General features: G+C 43.7%; 1 protein-coding gene across 1 annotated transcript in view; it reads right to left on the minus strand.

Moving 5' to 3' along the window:
* Positions 1-9,821, minus strand: part of DLGAP1 (DLG associated protein 1) — a 1,292,753-nt gene extending 1,282,932 nt beyond the window's left edge. The window contains exon 1 of the mRNA XM_085605839.1: positions 9,743-9,821. The gene's annotated coding sequence lies outside the window, so the exon portion shown is untranslated. The remainder of the gene's footprint in view (positions 1-9,742) is intronic.
* Between the last annotated feature and the right edge of the window lie 17,273 nt (positions 9,822-27,094).

Below are 27,094 nucleotides of genomic sequence, written 5' to 3' on the forward strand. Positions count from 1 at the left end.
GGCTGGCTTCGAGGTTGGCTTCTGCCAGGGCCCGGAACTTCCGAGTCTGGTTCCGCAGGGTCAGGAGGTACCGGTAGACGTCGGGAGGGGCATCTTGGACTTGCGCCTCCCAGCCCTCCTTGACCAGGCTGAGGGGCCCTCGGACGGGGTGCCCATACAACAGTTCGAAGGGGCTGAAGCCCAGGGATTTCTGGGGTACCTCCCGATAGGCGAACAGGAGGCAGGGCAGCAGGACATCCCATCTTCTCCTCAGGGGCTCTTCCAGGCCCTTGATCATCCCCTTCAAGGTTCTGTTGAACCGCTCGACCAGTCCGTTCCCCTGGGGGTGGTAAGGGGTGGTGAATTTATAGGTGACCCCACATTGTTGCCAGAGGGATCTCATGTATTTTGAAATAAAGTTCGTACCCCTGTCGCTCACCACTTCTCGGGGGAACCCCACCCTGGAGAAGATGCCCATCAGGGCCCGACCCACCACTGGAGCTGTCACGGTGCGGAGTGGGATGGCCTCGGGGTATCGGGTGGCGTGGTCGACCAGTACCAGGATGAAGCGGTGTCCCAGGGCGGTTCGGGGGTCGAGGGGCCCCACGATGTCGATCCCCACTCGTTCGAACGGGGTGTTGACGGTTGGAAATGGTTGGAGGGGGGCTTTCACTCGACCCCCAGTCTTCCCGCTAGCTTGGCAGGTCGGGCAGGACCGGCAGTGATGGTCCACGTCTCTTCTCATTCGAATCCAATAGAAATGGGTCACTAGGCGGCTGTACGTTTTGTCCCGCCCGAGGTGTCCGGCGAGGGGCACGTCATGTGCCAGGTTCAGGAGGAACTCTCGAAATCGGAGGGGGACCACCAACACCCGGCCAGCCCCTAGTTCGGCGACTTTCTGCTCGCTATACAATAAGTCATTGTCCCAATAGACCCAGTGGGTTCCCGTGGGGTCCCCCGCAGCCTGGGCGGCCGCTTGCTGTCGGGCCCCCTTGAGGGACGGGCAGGCCTTCTGCTCTTGCTGGAATTGTTCGCAGGTGGGGCCCCCGTCGTGGCGCCACTGGGCCAGCTCGGGGATCTCGCTGAGGGAGGCGGCCTCGTCGGTGGAAAGTTCAGATGGCGTAGCCTCCTCGTCAGGTTCCTCCGTGCCGGAGGAGGGTGATGGTTCGGGGCCCGCCGGCTTGTCGGGGGCCGTGGCAGCGGCTGGTTGGGCGGTCATGGACCGGGTGGTGGCGCAGACCCACTCGGGCAGTCCTAGCATCCCCAGATGCTCTCGGCGTTCCACCTGGGCCCAGGGGGAGCTCTCTAGGTCATTCCCCAGGAGGCAGTCCACTGGGGCGTCGTCGCGGACAGTCACTTTTAGGGTGCCGGACACTCCTCCCCACTCGAAGGGGATCCTGGCCATCCGGCACATGCTCTCGGTGTTGTCCGCGGTCCGGACAGGGCATAGGACATGCGGCAGGATTTGTTCGGGGGTCACCAGGTGGCAGCGGACAGCGGTCACACTGGCCCCAGTGTCCCGGAGGGCCTCGGCCTGTCGTCCATTGATGGTGACCCACTGTTGGTACTTCTGGGTGTTGCTTGGGATGGCAGCTCGGGGCACCATTTCTCGGGAGCCCAGGCATACAAGCGACATGGCAGCTGGTTCCCACTCGGGGGACCCGCCGTCATGGTTTTCCTCCTCGTCTTCTCCCTCCCCCAGGGCTGCGGCGGCTATTTGCCGGGGAGGGGGCCCAGCGGTCCCGTTCCGTCGGTTCACGGGGCAGGCCGGGTCGCTTGCATAGTGGCCGGTCTGCTGGCAGCCGAAGCAGGTCACTGTCGGCCGTGGTCCAGGCCGTGCGATAGGAGTCCCCCTTCGGCCCATGGTCGGGGACGTGTGGTTGGTGGCTTGGCCTCGTGGCGGGCTTCTGGGCGGCCCGGCTGGGAATTCTCTACCACGGTGGGACCCCCCTCCTCCGCCTCGCTGGTGGGGAGGTCCCGTGGTACTCCGTTGGTAGTCCCCCACGGGGTTCCGGGGGACCCGGTTGTTGACCCATCGGTCTGCTTCGGCGGCGAGATTCCGGGGCTCGGTCAGTTTACTGTCCAGGAGGTGTTGCCTTAGTTCAACAAAGCAGTTGTTGGCGAGGTGCTCCCAGACAATGAGGTCGAACAGTTCATTGTATGAGGTGACCTTGCTTCCCTTGATCCATCCTTCAAATGCTCGGCTGAAGAAGTCCACGTATTCGACCCACGTGGTACCGGGGAGCTTCTTGCAGTCCCGGAAGCGCTGCCGGTACATCTCGGCTGATAGTCCGTAGCGTGTGAGTAGGGCTTCCTTCATGTGGTCGTATGATGTCATCACCGCGTCGGGGAGTTGCAACAGGGTATCCCGGCCCTCGCTGAGGAACCTCCCCCATAGGCCGGCACCCCAATCCTTCCGGGGTACCCGATGGGAGGTCATGGCTACTTCGTACGCTCGGAACCATTGCTGGATGTCGTCATTTTTATAGTACTCCTTGACGACATCCTTGGGGATGTGAACCTTTGGCTCGGTCAGTGGCAGAGCGTCCCGGGCTCCGGGGGTGCTGGTCTCCCCCGTTTTAGCTTTTAGTTCAAGTTCCTTGAGGCTCCTCTCGTGCTCGAGGGTTAGCCGTCTCTCCTCTAGTTCCCGCTGCCGTTTCTTTTCCTCGATTTCCTCTTGCAGCCGTAGTTGTTCCAAGGCTATTTTCTTCTCCGCCAGTAGGAGCTCACCGTCCAGCCGGAGTCGGGCGAGGTCCATTTCGTGTGTCCGGACCCTCTTCTGTTCTCGCATTACTTCGCGGGACAGGCTGGTTTCGGGGATGGTTCGCCCCCCATCTGTCGGGGTTGGGGTTGGCAGGTTTTCGTCCCGGGCCGAGGTCCCTTCGGCTCGGGGTGGAGTGGTCTCGGGTTCTACCCAGGCTTTCAGGGCTTTCTGCATTTCCTCCTTGGTGCCCAATCCTGTGGTTGGGATCCCTTTGTCCTTGCAGAATTGTTTCAGTTCTTTGTGGGTGTATTCTTCCAACCTTTCCGGCTGGAAGGTTGCGGCCACGGTTGCCTCTTGGCCGTCCATGGTTCCCTTTTCTTTCCGTCTGGTTAGGTAGTGGGTGCGTTACTGGCCTGTACGATTGCGTCTGGCTCGGATCCCGTCGCTGGCCACCAAATGTTGGAGGGAGGACCACCGGGGAGTCGGGGAGACTACTCCGGGGCACCTTCCTACCGCAAAGTTATAGCCGAGCGCCGCTGAGAAGCCCCCTAGGGGAGGTCCTTCTCCTATGTTCGTACTAGGCCCAGTAATACCACCACACAGGACTCCGTATCAGTTGCTTAACTTGGTTCTTTATCAATCGTAGTACGTTCAATATTTACAGTGGGATCGAGGGATCCAGTAAGAGTCTCAATGTCTTTAGAGGGATAAGGTAGCGGGACAGTCTTAGTACCAGCCAGGTACGGGAAGGCGCTGCGCCAGACCTTGAGTGCTGGTCTCGGAGCGACTCGGACGTGGAGAGCCGCGACGGCGTCTGCAGGGCTCGGGTGGTAGTTCCGCTTGGGTTGAGCCGCGACACAGTCAGCAGGGCTCCGGTGGTAGGTCCGCTTCGGTCGAGCCGCAACGAGGTCAGCTGGGCTCTGATGGTAAAGTTCAACAAGGTCAGGCCGCGACAGCGTCAGCAGGGCCCCAAAGGTTCGTGAAGGTCTTTAAGCCCGGTGGAGCCGCGACGTCGTCAGCAGGGCTCAGAGGTGGGTTCAGGATGAGTCTTCTTCCGTAGGGTCAGCCGCGATCCGATCAGCAGGGCTCTTGACTCCAGGATATAACTCCTGTCCTGCTGTCGGGTCGCCCCAGATATAGGACTGGAGCGCTTTGATGTCCGGACCCTTGGGCCCGGAGGGGGCGGAGAGGCCGGGTAGGGAGCGGCCAGACGCCCAGCAGGAGAGGCGCCAGGCCCCGGAGAGCTGTGGGGCGATCGCACCTAGGTGTGGAAGGACGGTTGGGGGTCCCATCGATACTGCCCTCCGCCGGGAGTGGGAAGGGTTCACGTGGTATCCACCTGGCCAGGGGTTGGCGCCTTGATGTCGGGCCTCGCTGGGACAGAGGCCGGGTGAAGCGGGGTCACGCAGAAGGTCACGTGGCGGGACGTATAATCCAAAATGGAGGAGCCCCGAGGTGCATGGGACCTCGTGCGGCTTGGCGAGGGGGAACAGGACCACGCCACGAGGCCGGCTCCCACACGAGGTTTTGAAGGCAATAAATAGTTTGAAAAAAGGGAAAGCAACTGGCCCAGATGTCATTCCAAACGAGCTTTACCTAGTCTTAAAAGAATCCTTGGCCCCCAGATTAGTAGACCTTTTTAATACCATCTACTTCGAAGGTCAACCGCTCCACAAATCATGGAATGAAGCCACCATCAGTTTGATTTTGAAACCCAGTAAAGACCCCCTTAAATGTGAGTCGTATAGGCCCATATCCCTTTTAAATAATTACTGCAAAATCTTTACGCAGATTTTAGCAACAAGACTTGGAACCATAACAGATAAACTTATCCGTAATGACCAAAAAGGCTTTATTAGGGGGAGACAGCTGCACGATCTCACTCACCAACTTATTGGAGCCATTGATATTGCCACCCAGGAAAAGACTCCACTCGCTGTTCTTACATTTGATGCTGCTAAAGCATTCGACCGTGTGCATTGGTCATTTTTGCAGGCTGCTATTTCTTATTACGGCTTGGGGGACAATTTCTCTAGAGCAATAATGAACATATGTATGGCTCCAGTAGCAAGAATTCACATAAATGGAAGTCTATCGAAAGAATTCCAGATTAAAAGAGGTACGAGACAGGGCTGTCCGCTTTTTCCCCACCTTTTTAACCTATACATAGAACCTCTAGCTAGTACAATTAGGAGGTCCCATGAAATTATTCCTTTTAAATTTAAAGGATGGGTTATGAAAGTGGCATTATATGCCAATGATCTAATGATTTACACAAGTGATTTAAATACGTCTCTCCATACTATAACAAGATTGCTAACAGACTTTGAGAATATCTCCGGTTACCAAGTCAACCACCAGAAGACTGAGACTATGCATTGGAATATGAACCCACCAACAACAGGATTTAATAACATAATTAAATATCTGGGGATAGAAGTCCTAAAACATATTGATGAAATCGCCCAAGTAAATTTGAATTTAAAAGTAAAGGAAATGAGGAAACTATTAAGATCATGGAGCTGTCTATCTCTTACTTTTTGTGGGAGAACCAGTGTTATTAAAATGGCGATCTTGCCTAAGTTTACCTTTTTATTTAATGCCCTCCCATTGGAGTTTAAGCCCCAATGGATAAAAAAGATCTGAAGTGATATTAATGCCTTCATTTGGGCCTCTAAAGGAGTAAGGATAGCATGGAAAAAGCTATGCCAGAGGAAAAATCGAAGTGGTATAGCTAGCTCAGACCTTTTGGCTTACTACAGAGCCTTCCAATTTAAGAACATAGGAATTCTTTTTAGATCACACAAATCTTACTCTTCCTATTGGAAAGTTGCAACTGAAGACGACCACTGTCTTTACAAGTTCAGACATCCGAAATACTTTAAAAAAGTCAAATTAAAGGTATTGGGATCAGCGTACAAACTATGGTACGAGATAAGAAGAGTATGTAAGATTCCTTACTATAGCCGTCTAGCACCAATATGGAGTTCACCTGGAACCCCTGACTGTCTAAAAGACTCCCTAGCAGGCCCACAGAAGAAAGCAGGAATAACAAAATGGGGAGAACTTTTTGAGTGTGGTAATCTACAAAGTTGAGTCTTATTGTCGGAAAGAACTAATGGGGAAATATCAGGGTTTAAATATTATCAGCTGGTGCACTGGTCAAAGAAACCAGAGAAAAATTTAGATTCCACTAGAAATTGGAGGGTGAAATACAAAAAGATCCAGCCCGAAAAGCAGTATCGAAATGGTACTGGTATCTGACTCAGAAAGAAGAAGATGAATTTACTACGCCAGGTGACATTTGGAAGAAAATATTTCTGGCTCAAGACAACAGCAATGGCAAGTATCCTGCACTTTTTAATGGTATATTATAGCTTTTGCACCCCTTAGGAAAAATCATCTTTTTACTTTACATAGGTCCTACTGGACGCCTGAAAAGTTATCCAAAATGAATAATCAGGTGACGAAAAAGTGTCCAAAATGCCGCGAGCCAAAAGCGAAAGATATTCATATGTTCCACCTGTGTGCTCATCTTGATCTTTTTGGGAGGAAGTTGGTAAGATTATTGATAAGGTTCTAGAAACAAACATTAAGGTAAAGCACCTTTACTGTTATTTTTGGCATTTTGGACAGTAATGAATCTACTATTGTATTAAGTAAAAATCAAAAACACTTATTTTTTGTCTTAATTTTATTAGCCAGACGCAAGGTATGCGTAAATTGGATTCTTCTAACTCTCCCTAAGTTGGCAGATTGGCTTCTTTCAGTAGATAAGGTTAGGAAACTAGATAAATCCAGAGGGAAGAGTAAACGAAATAAGCATTGGGAACTTTGGGACAAGAACTTGTGGTAGGGTAGGAAGGGATGTCCAATGATTTTACTCAATGCGATCCAACAAATTCGAGGGAACTATCATGGTGGATCTGTGATGGATAAACTCAAAGAATTTGAAGGTTTTTAAGACACGGTCTTACCTCGCTATCTAAGGGCGGTCTCCATTTTACTCAAGACAAGGTGATCTTGTTTACCATAACCGTAAAAATCGTATAAATGAGGACAAAAAAAAAACCAAAATCTACAGAGCCTTCGTCATTCGGTGCAATAGTAGGAAGTTCCTTTGACAACAATAGAAAGATAGCTACAAAGCTTAGTCTGTCATGAAATGTGACCTAATGCATTCTTACTGATATTCAAGTTATGAATAAGACACTCATTTCAGAATGGTAATTATACATAATTTCTCAAAGATGGATCCATAATTTTATTACAAAGCTAACCACTATATATTGCTTTTTCATAACATCGTGATGTGTTACAGCAACAACCATTTGCCTAACAGCTCAATTTTGTGTACTTGGTTTTTAAGTGCTTCCTTGTGGCACACATGTTTATAATTTATTTGTTTTCTGGATGGTGCCCGGGGCTATTTTACTCAGTAATTATTATGCAGCCTGCTTCTCTGCTAAGTGGATGTTATTATCTATCTTTTAACAAAGAGAAAGCCATGTGTGCTTGCTTCATCTGTCATCTACAAACATGCAGTACTGCTGGGTTTTGGGCCACCATGCAGCTTGGAAAATATGAGTTGATATGATAATGTAATAAAGGAGAACAAGTGACAATGTTTCAATAAAACCTTGAGGAGGCTATCCAAGCACTAGCAGCTATGCTCAGCTTTGCCAATGCACATCCACTCCACCTGCAGGACACGCTATCATTCAAACTGAGTGCCCCGCACAATTCCTTCCATGGATTCAACCTCTGGCATGCAGCCATCGAATCTCTGCCAACACTGGCACCCACAACCAACCCTGAAAGCACATCTCCATCCTGACCAGCAGCAAAATCTGCCCCTCTACTGTGGCTAACCCCAAAGCACTCTCCCAGTGCACCTCACTAATGCTCTTTCTCTTACCCTCTTTCTCTCCCTTGCTCTATCCACCCTCTCTGTCTGTGTCTCTCTCCCTCTCTTACCAAGGACAGGTAAAATAATATACATAGATTGCACATTAGCATAAAACATGGTTAAGGTATATAGCAGTTACCTGCCTGGATTCATGCCTTATTCACAAAAGTGAAAATTAGAATTTTTACTAAAAAAAACCCAAAAATAAATTATTAATTACATAGGCGGTAAAAACGAATGCATTTACCGATGTTTGTTCTCGTGGCGCCCATTGTTGATTATTATTTGTATATTTACTTCGATATTGACAATTAATAATATTATCCTGGTATATTAGAGACCACAGTTCTTTGAAAAAATATATGATGACCCCAGGTCCCTAGTACTGCTGGGGTTTTACCTTGTTTAGTATCACAATGAAAGCCAATTACAGTCATGTTAAAGTACAAATCCTCCTTTGCTCTGTGCAGATGCGTAGCTCTCTTAGTAACAATTCTGGCATCAACAAATATGAGTGATAGTGGCAAATTGGTTGAAAAACAGAGCTGCTCACTATTTGTCACAGACAAAAAAAGAGTACAACAAAAACAGCGCTCTTACTTCACACAGAGTTTACTAAAATTCTACACCAGGTGCAGAACAACATCCCTTCACAATTCCCACTTCGCACATGCATATCTGAGCACATTCCTGTGCTGGCACCATTGTCAAGATTTTCAAGACATTCAGCTTTGGTGGCAGCAGCAAAAGGGACAAATACAGAGATTCACATTGATTCTCATAGAGAGAAAGCTGGTCCACAGAGAGTTTTCATTCTTTACCTAAGGACAGGCCTTTTGATGGGCCGGGCCCTTCCGGGTTTCTGATCTGGCAGTATATAAAATGGACTGTGAATTGGTGTGAGACCGGCCCTTAAATGATGGCCTTAACTGTACAGGCAAAAAACATTACGCGGGTGAGCAAAGACTGTAAAAACCGTTAAGGTAATCCATGTCAGTGAAGCAGTTCCTGCTTATATTTCTCACGTTTTACTTTATCTTACATTTGTCAATGGTGTTGTGTTTTTATAAAAACAATTATGCAGCATATTAGTCTTGCATGGTGCTCTCTGTAGATCGCCCATAGCAATGGTAATTTGTGTCAATTAGTATAGTGATTCTATGCAAAAGTGAGTGAAGGAGGTACACAGTGTTGAAATATTGACAGTGCAAAAGTAAAAGAAAATGCAGTGCTTACAGGTGACTGGGTGCATTGTGTGTGTAAGATGTGGCATAGGTGTCAAACAGAGGCTTCAGAGGAAAGTGGTGTGACTGAAAGAAGTCACTCCAAAGACTACCAGCCTTTCCCAATCCCTTCTAATAATTAATTCACTAATGTTTTCAAATTTGAAACATTTTTCAGTTCTAATTATTCACAACAAAATCATTGTTGTTACTCATTTATCTGATACTGCTAACAAACTATAGCAAAGCCAATATGTTTGGCTTGTTCATGTGCCTTTCTGTTTCTGTCTGATACGTCTTTAATGAAAGCTCACAGAGTGACACTAAAATATTGGTCTGGTGGTAGTATGGGAAGTACAGGATTTTACTTTATATGTCTTAGGCCAGGCCACACCCTTAATTATATAGGCCATGCTTCTTGGAAAAGAGTCCTAGTTAGACATTTTAGGACACGCCGCTTTCAGGAACCCTCTATTTTTTTCATCCCACTTAACAGCCTTGCCTAAAGCCCAGGGGATCTCTATTTGTGCTTATCTTGATCAGTCTTAGATAGTTGTCAGAGATGTAGAATTCTTCAATAATGCATAGCAACACTATCCTAGGCTTCCTTTAAGGGGAATGGTCTCTACCATAGTTACCTTTTATGTGCCATAGTTACCTTTCATGTGTTTAAGTAAGAAAATTACAAACATTAAATTTTCCAACAATAACTACTACAACTCTTAAAAATGTAGTTTTGTGTGACTTTCGCTTTACTGGATGCTTTGTATTCATTTATTTTTTTCATTTTGTTTTTCAATTTTGCATTTTTGATTTGTGGAACTAGGAATGCAAATTGAATAGTCATTTTGAAGTGGAAAACAGCTAACGAAACACTCCTACACCAAAATGACTAGAAATCAGAAATCTTTAAAGAAAATGACTTACAGAGCGACCACTGGCTCCTGTTCATTTGTTTCTCATCGTTTCTGGCTTCAGCAGTTGCTGCAAAATGCTTCTCTTGTCCTATTAAAAAAAATATGTTGTTGAATTTTTTTTATACTAGCAAACGATATTATTTTGAAAACTGACCCAACATTAATAATAAAACAAAAACCAAAATTACATGTTGTTACAAATGAGCAGACGTTACATTATAAGTATACAACCAATAATGAAACTGTGTTTAGTACATGTGTTTGTGGGTATGTTTGTGCATGCGCAAGTGCGAGGAAAACAAGCTCATAGTTGGGGCAAAACAACAAGTGTGCGGGTGAAGCAACAACACGTGTGCGGATGATGAGGAACTGGCAGCTAACCAGTCATGATGGATAAGCATTAATATATTTTCAGGAAGGTTACAGGGGATGCCAACAGCATCAGATTCACAAAGCAAACTCTTTTAAGTGGAATATGAGGGAATAATGCACCCTCTTAAGACATCTAAAATCTGTGAGCCAAAAAGTGTCTTTTATTTAATATTTCCGTAGAGTTGTTTCTATAGTAAATCATTTTTATTGGACACTGGAAATGTTTGGGTGCAAGAAACTGACCCATAACCATTACACAATGAACTAAGTGACTGATTTGTAGTGTCTTAAAATAAGGATGGTCTGCAGTGCCTCTAATGGCTTTCAGTGATTGAACAGAGCGGGATCTATTGGGAACGATGTTCCCAATCTCTTTTCAATTTTACATGTAAGAAATTGGGTTCTTGGTTTACTGGGTGTAAGCCCTGGTCAGGCAGCAACTATAATCCTTGTCAGGGTAAGGCACAAACAAACCCCAAATTAACCTTTGCTCAACACCCTGGAATTCTTAACTTAGAGGCAATGTGTAAAGTATCTGTGCAACACTTCAAGCAGGGATACAGTGAAGACACGCCACAAAAGGAGCTCACAACAGTATTAGAAAAATAGAGTGATTTTTAATAAATAAAACAAGACGAAAACAACAAACATCCAATTAGTTGAACTAGTTGGATGTGAAAGATTTTAGAGAAAATAGCGCAAAAAGGCATAGAGCGCCAACTGTGGATTTCTGGTTGCACCTAACCGAGACAAAGTCACAAGTTCAGGCCGACCGCAGTGGAGCTGCGTGGATTTGCGTATAAGATACGTCACACAGCCAAAGAGATGCATCAGTTCCAAGATGCAATGATGCTATGGTCCAAAGGCCTGTGCCATTTTTGAGGGTCCAGTTGACGGGGCTTGCGATGTGAAGTCTTGCATAGAGGATGCGGTGCGCAGTTGGGGCGATGCGTTGGTTCGAAGAGCTGCGAGGCTGCTACGTGGAGTCGGGTGTCATCGTCGAGGCTGCCATCAATGAGGGATCTGAAGGCCTACGCTGAGAATGGGTTGTGCAGCAGTGACCCCACAGGCGATTTGGGCTGTGGTGGTGATGTGAGTCTTTGCCATGGGTCAAATCCTCACAGCAGAGGAGATGCATCAGTTCCACTGGGTCCACAGTGGCTGGTAAGCACCTTAGCCCACTTCCACAGGCAAGGACTGGGTTGGCACCAATTGGCAGGGAGAACTGCCAAATGGTCCTGGTGCAGAAGGAAGGCTGCTGGAAGCCTGTTATGTCCCTGAGGTTTCAGATCAGGAGGCCAGCTAACTAGCCCTTAGAGTCACTCTGGGTTCTGGGTTCAAGAGATGCAGGTCCAGTTCTTCTTACCAAGCAAGACAGCAGCAGGCAACATGTCATCACAGCTAAGAGGAGTCCAGCAGAGTGCAGTCCAGCAGAGTGGCATTCCTTCAGCAGCATAGCAGCCCTGAAAATAGGGAAGTGTATAAGGAATTGTTAACTCAATATAAACTTTTGATCACAGAGACAAAAAAGAAGTACTACACTGAACAAATCGAAAGCGCTAAAAATTCGAATAAAAAGCTCTTTGAAATAACCAAACATCTTGCGGGATGTGTCCCAGACCTTAACCCCCCTTGCTCACAAGATGTCTGTGATTCACTGGCATCCTTCTTTTTCACCAAGGTGAATGATATATTTTCAGCGTTCAACCTAGGTGATAACCAAGGCATTGATAAAATAAATAGACCATCTTCAAGCAATAACTTTTCCTACTTCGCAGAGGTCACTGAAGATCAAATCCAAGATATCATTAATACTATTAAATCTGGATCAGCTCTGGATCCCTGTCCTCTAAATACCCTTCGTTCATTAATGGACACTGTTATTCCAGTTATTACACAAATAAGCAATGTCATGTTTCGCACAGGCATCTTCCCTAATCAGTTAAAAAAGACCTTACTCAAACCCCTCCTGAAAAAACCCGGCTTAGATAAAGCAGAACTTAAAAATTATAGGCCCATCGCGAACTTACCCTTTGTTGCTAAGATAGTCGAAAAAGCCATGAACACCCAACTCGCGGAATTCATCGAGCAATATCATCTGCTCGATGAATCACAATTCGGATTCCGCAAGTTTCATGGAACGGAAACAGCGCTCATTAAAGCGGCGGACGATATCCGATTAATCAGAGACCAAGGTGGCACAGCACTTTTGGTGCTTCTAGATTTATCGGCTGCTTTCGACACGGTTGACCATAAGATCTTAGTCAACCGTGTCGAAAAAATGGGCGTGCAAGGCCTAGCAAAAGATCTATTGGCGTCTTTTCTGGCAGAGAGATCCCAGGCAGTTATACTGGGCCAGTTTGAATCTGCTGAGTTATCACTGCCATGTGGGGTACCTCAAGGTTCATCCCTCAGTCCGACACTATTTAATATATATGTGTCGGACCTCGCAAAAACCATCAAAGCGCATGGGATGAACCTTACCTCATATGCAGATGATACACAGCTGATACTGGCTGTCAGAAATGATGGGGAAGCAGTGGCGGAAAGTTTCAGAACAGGTATGCTGGCCATAGGTAATTGGATGTCAGCAAACTGTCTGAAACTAAATTCCGATAAAACCGAGGTGGTCACTTTTGGCCATATCAATCCTAGCTGGTCCCCAACTTGGTGGCTTTCTTCCTTTGGAGCGGTACCCAAACCGGTCACGAAGGTGAGAAATTTGGGAGTCATCTTTGATGACAATCTAAATTTCATGGCTCATGCCAATCAGACGGCCTCCACGGCATTCCATAAATTACGGCTGGTCAGGAAGATTCTTTCTTTTCTTCCAAAAAATGTGGGAAAGACATTGGTCAGCGCTTTGGTCCTGTCAGCATTGGATTACTGCAATGGCTTGTTCGGTAATGCGCAAGTCAGGATTATCAAGAAAATGCAGACAATCCAAAATGCAGCAGCCAGACTTCTTCTTAATATTCCTAAATTCAAGCCAATAGCTGAGACTTTGAGGAGTCTCCACTGGCTTCCCGTTAGGAATAGAATTAAATTCAAAACATTATGCATTGTCTACAAGTCACTACACCATCAAGCGCCTCAATTCTTGTGTGACCATCTGGTTCCATACGTTCCCACTCGAACGCTACGATCAGCAAGACTGCATGACCTGGTAGTGCCACGGACTAGGCTGGTCAACTGGGGAGACAGACGCTTCTTAGTAGTCGCCCCAAGACTATGGAATACACTCCCGCAAACCATAAGATCCTGCCCAAATCTCATGTCCTTTAGGAAGAAACTGAAGACATGGTTATTTAACCTCTGAAAACTCATAAGATCATTCAGGAGAGTAATAATAGTACAGCGCCGAGACGCCTGCGGGCATTTGTTCGCGCTTAATAAATGCTAAAAATAAATGAATAAATTCTTCCTAGCAGATCATCCTAACCTACTAGAGGCACGAGTTGCCTGAGTGCGAGCAGCCTGTTCTAATGTTAGCACATGTGTTAGTCACAGTGTGGCCATGTGCTGCCATTGGCACTAGTGGCTCATCGCTGACACTAGCAGCATTTCTCAGTCTTCTTTGTGAAATCGTAAAGGAGGTTGAGGCTCACAGTTTCTTCGGAGGTTCGAGCTATTCTTGCTGGGCATATCACGATCCTTTACTGGTAACATTCTATCAGGAAATCTAGTTCAAGCCGAATGCTGTGATTTGTTCGCATCAACTAAGGTTTACTTCTTGCGAATGGCTCACATTTAATCAAGTGATGGAGCTAATCTCCTGGACTTGCTCGCATTCCCATCTTCCTGGTCCTGTGATTGGCTCACATTTTAAGTCTTGCCAAGCTTCGTCATTGGAACAGACCCCTTCAAATGGAACTTTATTCTTCTGAGTTTTTGGCAGCCATATTGTAGTGTTGCAAATATTAGTGCAATTCTTGCAGGTGGACGTTCGGCTATCAGTCGGATACCGGGGTAGTAGATTAGTATCCTTGTGTTAAAAATAGCTTGCATCTATTTAGTGTTTCTTGTCATTTTATTAAGCAAGGTGTAAAGTGACAATGTAAAACATATTTCCTCCTCCATTTTTTCTCATGAGTCCAGGTGATCCACCTATACCATGGATAAAATGATAAATGGAAAAATGTATTTGAACATTATGCTCATGTTTGTGCAACCTCTCTCAGTACAGAACAGAAAGCATCTCTTTTGTTGCATTGTTTGGGCCCAGAGGGCCAATTGATATTTGAATATTTATTAGTAGAGGAAACAGATGACAGCACTTTTTGTCAAACGTTTCGACGGTTTGAGAAGAACACCACTTTGGCAGACGTATGTAAAGAATAGGGGTAAGTGTGGAAGAATATTTAATGGTTTTGAGGAAGTTGGCGTAACTTGCAATTTTGGGGCAAATTGTGAAGAGAGATTAAGAGATCAATTTATGTTGGGCTGCAACATAGACAAAGCAATGGACTCATGTTGGCCAAAGGATAACCCAACATTATCAGCAGTTCTTACTATAGCAAAAACATGTGAAAAAAGTAGAGCGTGTGTCGAAGAGTTAAAGAAATGGGAGGGGAATAGCAAGGAAGGCAGCATACCACACTCTGGCACAGCATTAATAAACAATACTCATCAAAGATCCAACAAATAACTACGTACTGCCCGAGGACCAAGAGAAAAGTCCCTATTGGTCTTCTCATGACCCAGAATAAAGGGAGAATCAACACTCATAATACAGCGTTAGATGACATATATTGTCATTTACATGAACACAGAATGTTCAGATACTCAGGCGAGATGCTAGTTGAAAATAGATATTTGAAAAACCATGTTCATCGAAAAGTAAACATATCTGTGGAAAGTATTAAATATAAATCCAGAAGCTGAACTGAGCCACAGTTCAAGCCCCTGAAAAATTGAGGAACAGGAGAATGCTTTTAAAGGGTGGAGCGATAGATAGAAAGGTCATCAGCTTTTCTGTATGCCAAACAGCAGAACAAACACATTTTTCTTGTAGGCAAGTATATCATTTGGCCTATGAAATCCTCCTGGAGATGGTCAGGCCCAAACTTAGCCAGAGGAAGTTCAGATTACGTCCATGCCACCGTTCTGTTTGCCCTCCTCCAGTTGTCACATCAACACAGTTGTTGCCTGTGCTAGGAGGAAACACGGAAAAAATTGAAACTGTACTTGCCATACAAATTAATTTGTTCAACTGCCTTTGATTGAAAGGTTGTGATTGTTTGAGGCAATACATGATCCTATATAAAAACAAATATATATGCACATACATCCATACAAGTCAGATTTAAACATTTTAAGCAAAAATGTACACACACGTATACACTCTATCATGGCATGTAAATTGAGACAAACAACAGTCCCAAAGTATAGGATGCATTGCAGTGTGAACAATATAGTACTGCATCGCAAAGGCCACTGTTGACAGCTGGTGGTACATTAATAACAGTGAACCATGGTATATGAAAGGGAGGTGCAATTGGCAAGCAGCCAAATGTAGTCAGAGTGTACGCTGCTTCAGGTGATCACAGTCACGGGTCTGCGAGGCCCACACAAACCAAACCACACATCGACAATACCCATGCTCAAGAACCCAACTCCCTGGTCTCCGGTGGCTGTAGGTAGTTTCACTGTGGTTGCCAAAAGTGCTTTGGCCTGGAGGTCGGAGGCTGCAGCGAAGCATACAGTTTACTGGTAGTGTTGCAGTATATTAGGCTGTTTAACCAGGCTCCGGCAGTGGAAAATGTCTGATCCCCCAATGAAGAGCTATTTTGCCCTTAGCTAAGAATAATGCAATAGAGGTGAATTGTCTGTCATTTTTTGTCATATCCTGAACATAGCCCAGTAATGCTATCAGCGAGTCAGGTGCAAGGCCAATGTCAATCATCAGGGCTAGCCGGGTGAATATGTTGCGCCAAAAGGACTCACAAATACACACTTTTACAATTCCCATTTGTAGATAGTCCCACCAGTTTTACTTGTCGCCCAATGTGTGTCTCCACTTTTAGAAATGCCACAGACAATGTGGAGCTGGTTTGACCACATGGACAGCTTTGACCTCCAAGTTAACCACTGGGATCTTGAACTATACTTGCAATAAGTGAAGCTTGTTTAAGCATGCAAAGCGAGGATACACATTGAGTAATTGAAACCAGTGAAATACTGGACTAGTGCTTCCGCAGTTTGACTGTCCAGGCATTACGAATTAGTCCTGCATTTCCAAAGGGACCCTTCAAATCAAGGAATCTTTGGTCGGCAACTAAACAATAAGATCCAAACTTTATATTTCTCACATTGCGTTTTCTAAGCACTTTTGTGTGTAAACATATTGATCCAGCATTTTTTGGGCTAACTTTCTTGCCAATGGTCCTCCGATGGACCTTTTTCTACGACTGAGAGGTGATTGAAGTTAGCATTACATCAATCAATGTTCAATTAACAGTGTAACCCATTGGGCTACACAATAAGGACCAGGAATCAGTGACTATGGTTAAGAAGGTTTATTACAAATTATGTATCAAGTTAAGATGCACGACTCTTAACACCATGCTATAAAGATACAGAATAAGAACAGGAAAGCCCAACCTCCCAAAGAAATTGAGGAGGACTAATATTAGCCAAACAAGAAGTTCAGTCACAGCAAAACAAAGATTAACAATGCCATTTGACACTTAGAGAAGAGTCTTAGATTTTCTCATCTATACATGGGCAAATATAAATCATCTAAAGTAAAGTCGAATCTAACAGTATGGTTCTAGATCTCTAAAAGATGTAAAAAATCTAGACATTCCATTAAGGAAAATAGAATGGGATGGGAAGTTAGGCAAGAAGGTGCCAGCTTTTCAGAAGCTCAGTCAAGAGTCTCCTTGGGGAGGGACTAAGTGTTAGTCTAAGCCACCTGCAGCAGAGAATCAAAGGAAGCTTAGAAGTTTAAACCTCTCAAAGTCTAAGGGTCTAGAAAGGTTCTGAAGAGAATCTGAAGAAAATCTGAAGGAATCTGCTCTCCAACTGTGTGAACACTAAGTTATAATCCACAAGGGTCTCATGGGCAACATCAGGGGTCTATTGTCTTTCTCCACGTCTGACGTTGTAGACTGCAACATTCGCAAGGTATCCCACAATGTACATGGGAACAACATTGTCTTCTCACACACAGGCCGGACTGTAACATAGCTGAATAGGCCTGTCAGTTAAAGCTCTGACTCTCCATGTTCATTAGTCAAGGCCTTCTTCTCCGGCTGTCTCTCTATCACTAGTACAGTAAAGTATCTATTCTTCAACTAACAATGCATGTGAATACCTTCAAGAAATATCACATTAGCAGAAAATGGGAAACGTTTTATGCAGCCCATTAATCAGGCCTACTATAGACAGCTTAAAGTATTAACTCAATAGAGCACATTTATTATGCATTTCCACATTTAAATTCAAATAAATATGAATAGTCAGTACATTAGATTCACCTTACATAAAGCATACAGTAACATATTTAAGGTATACGTATAAGTGTGTCTAAGAACCAGATTTTAAGGCAATATGTGAAACGTTAGTGCACACATTACATAAACTTTTGACATTTCTAGGGTAATCACATACTACATATATAAGGATGGTTTCTATTCAGTCATCTAAACAGTAAATGTTAATTAAAACATGTGGGCACACATTAGATAAGTCTAACTCATTTTATAGTGAGTACATATCTACTAAGTAAACATTTTTATGAATATGAATAGTCAGCACATTAGATTCATCTCACACTAAGCATACAGTTAAATCTTTGAGTTATACGTGTAAGTGTGTCTAAGAACCACATTTATTTTTGTTGCAGTTTTATATATCATGAACTTGACCCGAAGGTATAGTGGTGCTTTACATGAGCCCCAGTTACATTACACAAAGACACATAAATGTTTTGGTAGGCATGGGGAGATTAAGGGTTAGATGTATCAAACAGTTTTACCCATTCTGTGTCTATGGGAAAATGTGTTCATACATCTGGCCCTAAGTGATTTGCCCAGAGTCACAGGATGCTGAGCCGACGCCGAGACTCAAACCTAGTTCCGCAGTTCTAAAGTCAGCAGCTCTGGACGTTAGGCTAAATTTTATGGCAATATATGAAACGTTAGTGCACACAGTACTTGAACTTTTGTCATTTCAAGGGTAATCACATACTACATATATGGTTTCTATTCAGTCATCTAAACAGTAAATGTCAATTTATGAATTAGGACACACATTAGGTAAGTCAAACTCATTTTTATAGTGAGTACATATCTACTAAGTAAGGATGGTTTATTAATATCTCATTTGATTCAGTTAAAACACATAGGGGCCTATTACAATGCCGGTCGGACAAGTGTCCGACCGTCATCGTTTCGAGAGTGGAACCGCCGGACAAGTAGTCGGTGGTTCCACTCCTGATATTATGATGTGACCACCAGTACGCCGGGTGAAAACAAAGCATTTACCATTGCAGCTTGTGCTGCAGCCCGGAAAAGGGCTGCAGCACAAGCGGCAATGGTGAATGCTATGTTTCTAAACATCCATGTTCATTTCAATAAGGAGCTCAAGAGGGAATCAATTCGCCAAACCACCCCCAACTCAACATATATCAATCCAACAAAGGATCTGGCAAATATAGGCACTTGCTTAAATATATCTATAGGATATCAATGAGGGAAGATATTTTTATCTAAAACCTCAGCCGACTAACATTATAGCATAATCTGGGCGTATCCTCAGTGCCCATTACATTTAAAATTGCAGGACGAAAAAAGAAGAAAGAAAACACAGAAAGGCGGTCAGTCAGTACACTCAAAAGAACACATACCCCCAACTATCACTATTGGTGCTGACTCACAGTTCGGAATAAAAGTAGCCAGTCGTTGTGAGTGTAATCCAATTTTAAGTGAGATATTCTGTGTCTCACTATTTTCACGGGGTCTTTATCTTTCAGCACTTCTTTCTTTACTGGACACACCACATTTTTTTTCCATGGAGAAAGTTATCGATGATGACATAAACGTGGGCAAGCTGGTGAGAACCGACCAGTAGCTCCTCTGGTGGTGCGCACGTGAGATACTTTCTCTTTTCTCTACACTTTTTCTGAGCACATACATACTGATAGTTGGGGGTATGTGTGCTTTTGAGTGTACTGACTGACCGCCTTTCTGTGTTTTCTTTCTTCTTTTTTTGTCCTGCAATTTTAAATGTAATGGGCACTGAGGATATGGCCAGATTATGCTATAATGTTAGTCGGCTGAGGTTTTAGATAAAAATATCTTCCCTCATTGATATCCTATAGATATATTTAAGCAAGTGCCTATATATGCCAGATCCTTTGTTGGATTGATCTAAACATCCATGTGCCAGGCGGTGCATAGATGTTTGGGTGTGCACCCCATGTGCTCCCAGGCCACAAAGCGGAGGCCTAGGGTGGACAGGGATCCATAGTATAAGTTCACTAGTGCTACTTTAAATGCACTCTAAAAATAATGTCAAGTGCAACACTTCTTTTAATATTGTTAGACCACACAACAAACACGAGCTAAATGCCCAATCATGTCATGTACCTGTTATAAACTTGTGACGTTTAAAGGGCGGGTAAAATTGCGCTGCACCAATATTTTACGTAGCCCTGTTGCAAATCTGAAACCCAGCCTAAGAATGATTACAGGGAATGTGTTTTAAAATAAAACAGTGTTATACGCGCTATACATTTTTGGTCCATAAGGCTGGGCATGTCATATATTTTAATGTGTAGTTATGCTATATTCGCTTATATGTTAATGGGGCTAGTCTCAACGCTCCACAACATGCCTCCATATCCAAGCCATTGCTGTCTGTAGCGTACTGCATTAGCAAATTATGAGGCAAGTTACACCTGAATGATGTACTGGCTCATTTAGTGAGATGACACTTGTGGTTTTTGTTTCACAGCAAATCAGATTAATCATCCTTGTTTTCATGTTTAACTAGATTACCATTTTTCTTCCCATTTGGGCTATACAAAAAACAATTAGGGAAAAATACCAGCTGAAAATTGTTCCATCCTTTTTTGGAAGATCTTAACTAAGAAAACAAATAAAAAGTACTCAAGGTCGAGCACGGGAATTGCTATGTTAAATCACATGCTTCATTACAAATCCCAACACCAGATACTTCTATATAGCTATGAAACTATTTCTCAGAAGCTTTTAAACTATTTTAATCAAAAAGAACAGCATGGGGTTTTAGAGTCACTACAGAGATTGGCAAAATGGATTGTATTTTTAATGACATTCCACACAATTCATTGTGGTTTAATAAATAGTTGAAATATGCTTTTGTTGATGTTGTTCGCCGTCCCTTGTTCAAATGCTATGAACAAAACTAGAGCATAATTAAGAAAAAACTCTCTCGTCACGCCTGGATGCCGCTAAAAGAGAGGATGAATTGTTACTACGTGGAAAACTTGAGGAGAATGGGTTAAAACCCTGCAGTCAAATAAAATCTGTCAGAAATGGGGTTATTAGTCGAGGGTGGGTAAGTACCTATGCCAAGTAATCACAGTCATTGACAGGGTGAACCACTAAAGCCATTAAATAAACCTATGCTTCTTCCTCTGGTAGCTTGGCACACAACAGTCAGGCTTAAGTAGAAGCAATGTATAACATTTAGGGCCATATGTAGGTAAATTCTATTTACCGATTCCTAAATACCCAATTTTTCCGATTCGGTATTTAAGAATCGGTAAATAGAATGTAGGTAAAAAATCGCTAAATTTTACCGATTCGGTAATATTTGTTATTACCGATTCGGTATTTACCGAATCGGTAATAAGGCATACCTTTCCATTCATTCCTATGGGCCTGGAGGCCCATAGGAATGAATGGGAAGCCATTCACTATTACCGATTCGGTAAATACCGAATCGGTAATAGGGGGAGCATATTCAAGGGTGGCAGGGTGTCACATTGACACCCTGTTGCACCCCTGAATCGTGCATGCGTGCACATGTGGCGCACATACATGACCTAAGGGCATGTATGTCTGCCACATGGCGCTTTTAAAAAAGCACAAAATTGCTTTTGAAAAGGTATTCGGTATTTACCATCAACTTGTAGTTGGTGGTAAATAACGAATCCTTAAACCAAAAATGCACTCACTTGAGTGCTCCCTACATAGGATTTAAGGATTCGGTAACTTACCGATTCGGTATTTTACCGATTTCTTAAAATACCGATTCGGTAAATTACCGAATCCTTAAAACCTGCCTCCTACATTAGAAAGGGCTAAATACCGGTCGGTAACGGGAAAATTACCGATTTTTGGCCGTTACCGACCGGTATTCAGCTATCTACATATGGCCCTTAGATTTTTCTTCGATTACAATAAAATATAATTGTAAAAGTCATAAATATAGAAAATGCACAAAAAATAATTTTTTAAAATAACATTGAACACCAGTTTGGCGAGATGCAAATATTAGACAACATAGGGTAGCTTTTGTGTTTTTGGCAACAACTAGGCACTTTGCATGCCTGCTTTCCAGCAGTCAATGTTATTATATGTTCTTTGGTCACAAGGAAGAGGTGCAGAACATCACTCTGCCTGCATGTGACCTAAGGCTTTTATGTGGGTATTTTTGTGCCCTTTTTTATTGTCTGTACATGAATTTTATCTTTTTGTTTTTGTTTTAATGTACGATTTTTATGTATTGTTGTATTTTATGTTGAATGTGCTTTTATGGCTATATTTGGCCAAATAATGATGATTGATGATGAAATAACATAGAATTACAAGTTGTCACCACAGATTTAAAAAAAACGTATCCAACAGCAAAACAAATGTCCGATTCAGATAGCATTTGTAAAATATTAAGCATAGGTCAATTAAAATTGTATTCCCTAAGAACAGTAATTCAAAATCTTTTAGGGATGTAACAAATAGGGGTTCTGCAGAGTTACCTAAGAAGTCAGAGAGATTCCGCAGAGTTCTGCGAATGGCAGAATTTTGGTCCATCATGCTGATTTTTAACATTGAGAGCTTGGACCGCGATGTAAAATCAGCATGAACTGCACCATGAACGGGAGCAACCTGCCGCGACCGCCTGTGCTGAGAAATCTCACCGGGAAGTAGTTTAGTGCTGGTTTTTTCTTGCTCTCCAACTTACTGTTAGGGAGCCGCAACAAGCGCAAAAGATTCTGCCACAGCAGTTGGTGGAGGTTTTCCAAACACCGCGCTCCACGCGGAGGGTGCAGTGGGCAAAACTTCACTGGCAGAGCTACGTTTACTGCCCACCCCTAGTAACAATAAAATTTACAGAAAAACATAACATGCACTAAAGATGGTACAGACACCTCATCACAGGGACACAAGCTGATAGCTTCAATAAAGGTCCTTACCTGAAACCATACTGCATATCACACAGTATCCTATTACTCATGACCCACTCCAAAATTCTGATGTGCAGGACTGTGCCCAGCAGTTTCACCATGAACTCTGTTAAAGAAATGGGCCCATAGCAATGGAGGTCAAATCTGTTGCCTTTCTTGAAAATGGGACCAATGGTGGAGATGGCACAAAACTTTGGTGAGCCCAATTTACAGGTGCAGTTTAGGACATTTGTAATTAAAGGGGCACAGAGGTCTCTGTTAGACTTGTACAGGTCCATAGGTATTCCATCTGGGCCCAAAGCTTTCCCAGAAGGGCTAAGTGATAGAGCAAGTGCAACCTCTGGAAAGCAAAATGTAGAATTAATGAAGACCCTCTGCAGCAAGAAACAACGCTTGTACAGTCCTTTGCCTTGTTAGATTAGATAGCCTGAAAGTGTGATATCTAGCTGTTTGAAATATGTGACCCCAAATCTGGTAAAGAGTGGCTCCTATTCTTTATCTGGTTGACTGTCTCCCGGAACCATCTAGAATCAATGCAGCTACAGGCTATCATCAGATTGTGGCAATAAGTTTTTTTAATTTCCGCTTTCTTGCATTTGATTGAAGCTTTGTAGAGAACTTTACACAGTGCACTTTCCTCCCTGTTGTGGGACACTTTGATAAGAACAGCACACAATTGGTGACTGGTATGGGAACAGGAAGAATTGAACCACCTTGAGGTGCTCAGAGACATTAAGCTTAGGTTGGGTCAGTGAGCTCTTGATTGAGCAATTCATACAAATAAAACGTTTACAGTCACCTCATGCATACCTCATTTGAGAGAGAGATAGAAACATAATTACTGTTAGTACTAACAATGCTATTGAAGACAGCAATGGGATCTAGGAGTTTCTATTCCAGGTGAAGGCCATTGTTTTTAGCAGTTAGGCTTAAGTCAACCTTTATAGTTCTAGTGACCAGTGGCTTCCCAATAGTTAAACATAAAGGATTGTGATTGCCATAATTTTTTTGAAGCCCTTCCCTCAATTAAATTACATTACTGGCTTCTGGAAACTAAAATAGAATTGATTATCGAACAGCAACAATGGCCAAAGAAAATTCAAATTGCGTTGGCCTCCAGAACATCAGTTTCAAAGGTATTTATGAGTTCCCGTTCAACAATATATTTATAGAGCTAGGCACCCTCGGCATCTGACTAGGAGGTTGCAATATATTAGAAAGACCACCTGTAACTGTTACTAAATACAGTTGTGTTCCTAACTAGTTTTGCATTAAAATCACAATAAAGGCTAAAGTTATGCATATTCTGGTGCTATGTGTATTAGTTAGGCCCATGAACGAAGGCTGACATTTTCCACTATGTACACATTTCTTACATTGCCTTTCTATTTCACACAATAACCTTTTACACACATTTGCTTACTTGACAATACTGCATTAGTTTCTCTGAAACTGCTTCGCTTACACATTCCACTTCATGAGACCATTATCATGATTCCTTCAACACCATGTACAAGGCCTCGACACGCATTGTGCAAATGTTCTATTTTTCACCCATGAGGCGACATGGCTATCTAAGACCATAACAATGCTGGCTTGGCCAGGACTCTCAAGGATGCTTTTCATTATAAATGAACCAGCACTTCCAGGTTTAGTTAGAGGAGCGCTTTGCTGTCATTGGTGAGGTCTCTACAGGCGGAAGCTTCGGCCCAGCAGCTTGCTGGTATCTCTTCGAAGGGTGTCCAGCTTGTGACCAAGACAGGGATTTACATTCTTTCCTTTCAGATAACAGGGGTTGGATCAGCCAGTATGGGGATTCTTGGCAGAACACACACACACATCCTAGACACTTAGGTTAGGGCCTGCATAGTAGGAGTACGCCAGATATCTATATTGTTTTTATGACTGCACATATGCATTGTCTTAGCACAATGGTGGAACCTTTTATTCTGTTCACTGTCTTGGTATTTCTAATAACTTTCATCTGCTCTGTCTATTGATCATTGCAACCCATATATTTTATACAAGAATCATGGTGGTTCAATAAACATTTAAAATGTCCCACTTTGTATTCCTTGTATATTTCTCTGAGAATAAGAAAGCACAAGTGACTGAGCTCATGGGTTCTAGACCTGTTTCCACGATCACTTGGGGATCAGGGTTGTCAAGTTCAGTGGCTGCCAGAACCGTTTTTTCCCTGCCTTGGTTTAGGGGTACTCATGGTGGCACTGTGAGCTATCTGGCTTATAGGACAACTTATGCTGAGGGGGTTCATAGAATCAGTCTGTCACCATCCCAGCGGTAATGCCGTCCACAAACGCGTATTTCCTACCATAGGGTGGAAACTACACAACACTGGGAGAGTGTAAGTTTAACATTATACCGTCCACCCGATAAAAGAAATCCTTAAAATTTCAGTTATCTTGACAGGAAAAATCATTGTTGTAAGAATTAACCAAGCAGAACCCCAAATTATTCAGTTTGACATAAAACTTTTAGATCCCCGAGTGGCACACATAGATAGCTTAAACCACGTGAAAAGTCACCCCTTTGCCCTACCAGCTCCCGAGAGAACAGCTAATTTGAAAAAGCAAGAATATACAACAAAATATAAATAAGTGGTGGCCCAGGTCTCTTGAAGCAGGATAATATTGAAGCAATTCACAGGATGAGACAAATTGGCAATATTTATTGTAGAATTAATACCTGCACTTTTCCAACTGGCTAGTTTCAAGATACCCTTAGAAGCTGTGGTGACAGAGTTGATTGAAGCAGTCTGATTACTAGTATCATGAAGATCCAAAGATAAGCTAGTTGGAGAAATAAGAAGTCAATCCAATTGCTCGCACCCACTCCCACCGCCAGGGGGTGGAACCGATTTTGTAGCAAGATTTCGGCATGTGAGTCAAAGGGTGCTAAGGAGGCAACTAGTGGTGCAGTGTGCATACGCATGAAAATAGATGGTGGTTAAAAAAACACAATGACAAAACCTTAAATGAGCTGTTCTAATGTGGTGGGTTATTGGCCTGCAACAGCAACTTGCTAGCAAGCAGCAGGAGTTCTAAAATTCACTATAAAACAATCCACTGTGTAACATATCTTAGAAGGACCAAACCAGGCTACCTTCTGATCTGCTCAAAGTTGCTGACTTTGAAATGCAGATGGTTAGATAACCAATAGGCCACCTTGTTTTTGAACGGAGAAGTTGCCTAACTTGCCCTTATGCCAAGGACATTATCAAGTATATTAAAGCAAGGACAGCATTTGGGGGTAGGCTTAAAGTCAGCAAATAGTGGTTGTCCCCAAGGGGCAATTTCCTCTGGCCAAAGTGAAATTGTAAGTGGGGGGCCATTATGATTGAAAAGGTAGTTGTGAATAACACTCCCGGACCACAGCCCAGTTCAGGTGCCAGAGGGATATTAATAGACAAAACCGAAGATGAAGTTGCAGCAACCCAAGTGGTTGAATCTTGCTTGGGATTGGCAGATGGAAGAGCACTGTTGCTTAAGGTCAAGTCTAGGGTCTAGGTCTCCAGGCCCGGAAAACAGACCAAAAGTGGTGGAAGCAAACGCTTGAGAATAGGGCTAAATTTAGCGCATAGAAGCTCAGTAATATCAGGAGTTGCATAATGTAGAAATACATTGAGAGGTTTTGCCTTGTGCATGTTAACATGTTTAGCTGTCTGATTGCACAGCATCAAGCCTCTTTTGGGCCATTTTGCCACAGGTTCCACAGCAGAGGATAACTGACATCAGCAGCACTATCGCCGCGCAAGGTGCACTTGGAAGGGGACTCAGAAGGAACTGCAATAACAGCAGTGACGTAGTTAAGTAACCAATGGGGTAACCCAGTATCCCTCAGAACCTGGGCAGTATTATGTATGGAAAACAGTGGTTCTGTTGGGTGAAACAATTCCTTTGTACAGATAGCATAAATCATGTGTTGTTCAAACATATGCCATTTTCATCATAAGCAACACACCAAACAGTTATATGTGGTAATCTGATTTTATATCCACAACATTTTTAAACGTTTTTTCATAAATTATTAAGAGGACCGTCAAAACAAACAAAGTGAGAACAAGTGGTGACAAAGTGACAAATAGTGCTCAGTGACAAAGTGCGTGATATGTACAATACATTTTAAAAGGATGATGATTTCAATGTGGCCAGGTAAACAAATATTTATAGTAAAACTGCGAAAATGAATTGATTTGATTGGCGCAGGTTCTATGAACTGGTCGATTGAGTCTTCGTTAGACTGCAGTGAGTCAGGAGGCTGAACGTCTTTAATTCGAGCGTTCCGCGAGGTCAGTCTCGTTCGACAACTCAGACGGCAGGCAAGCGTCCCGGCTCGTCTGGAGGGTTAAGCCTCCAGACGAGCCGGGACGCTTGCCTGCCGTCCGAGTTGTCGAACAAGACTGACCTCGCGGAACGCCCGCATTAAAGACGTTCAGCCTCCTGACTCACTGCAGTCTAACGAAGACTCAATCGAGAAATCTTCAGTTGCACATCTTATCTGCTTAGTGCAACATGACCAGCTAGATCGAGATACGTGCTACAAGCCTATACTCTACCTAGAATCTCTTTTCCG

Source organism: Triturus cristatus, chromosome 5_1 (genome assembly GCF_964204655.1).
Source record: "Triturus cristatus chromosome 5_1, aTriCri1.1, whole genome shotgun sequence".
Taxonomy (NCBI): Eukaryota; Metazoa; Chordata; class Amphibia; order Caudata; family Salamandridae; genus Triturus; species Triturus cristatus.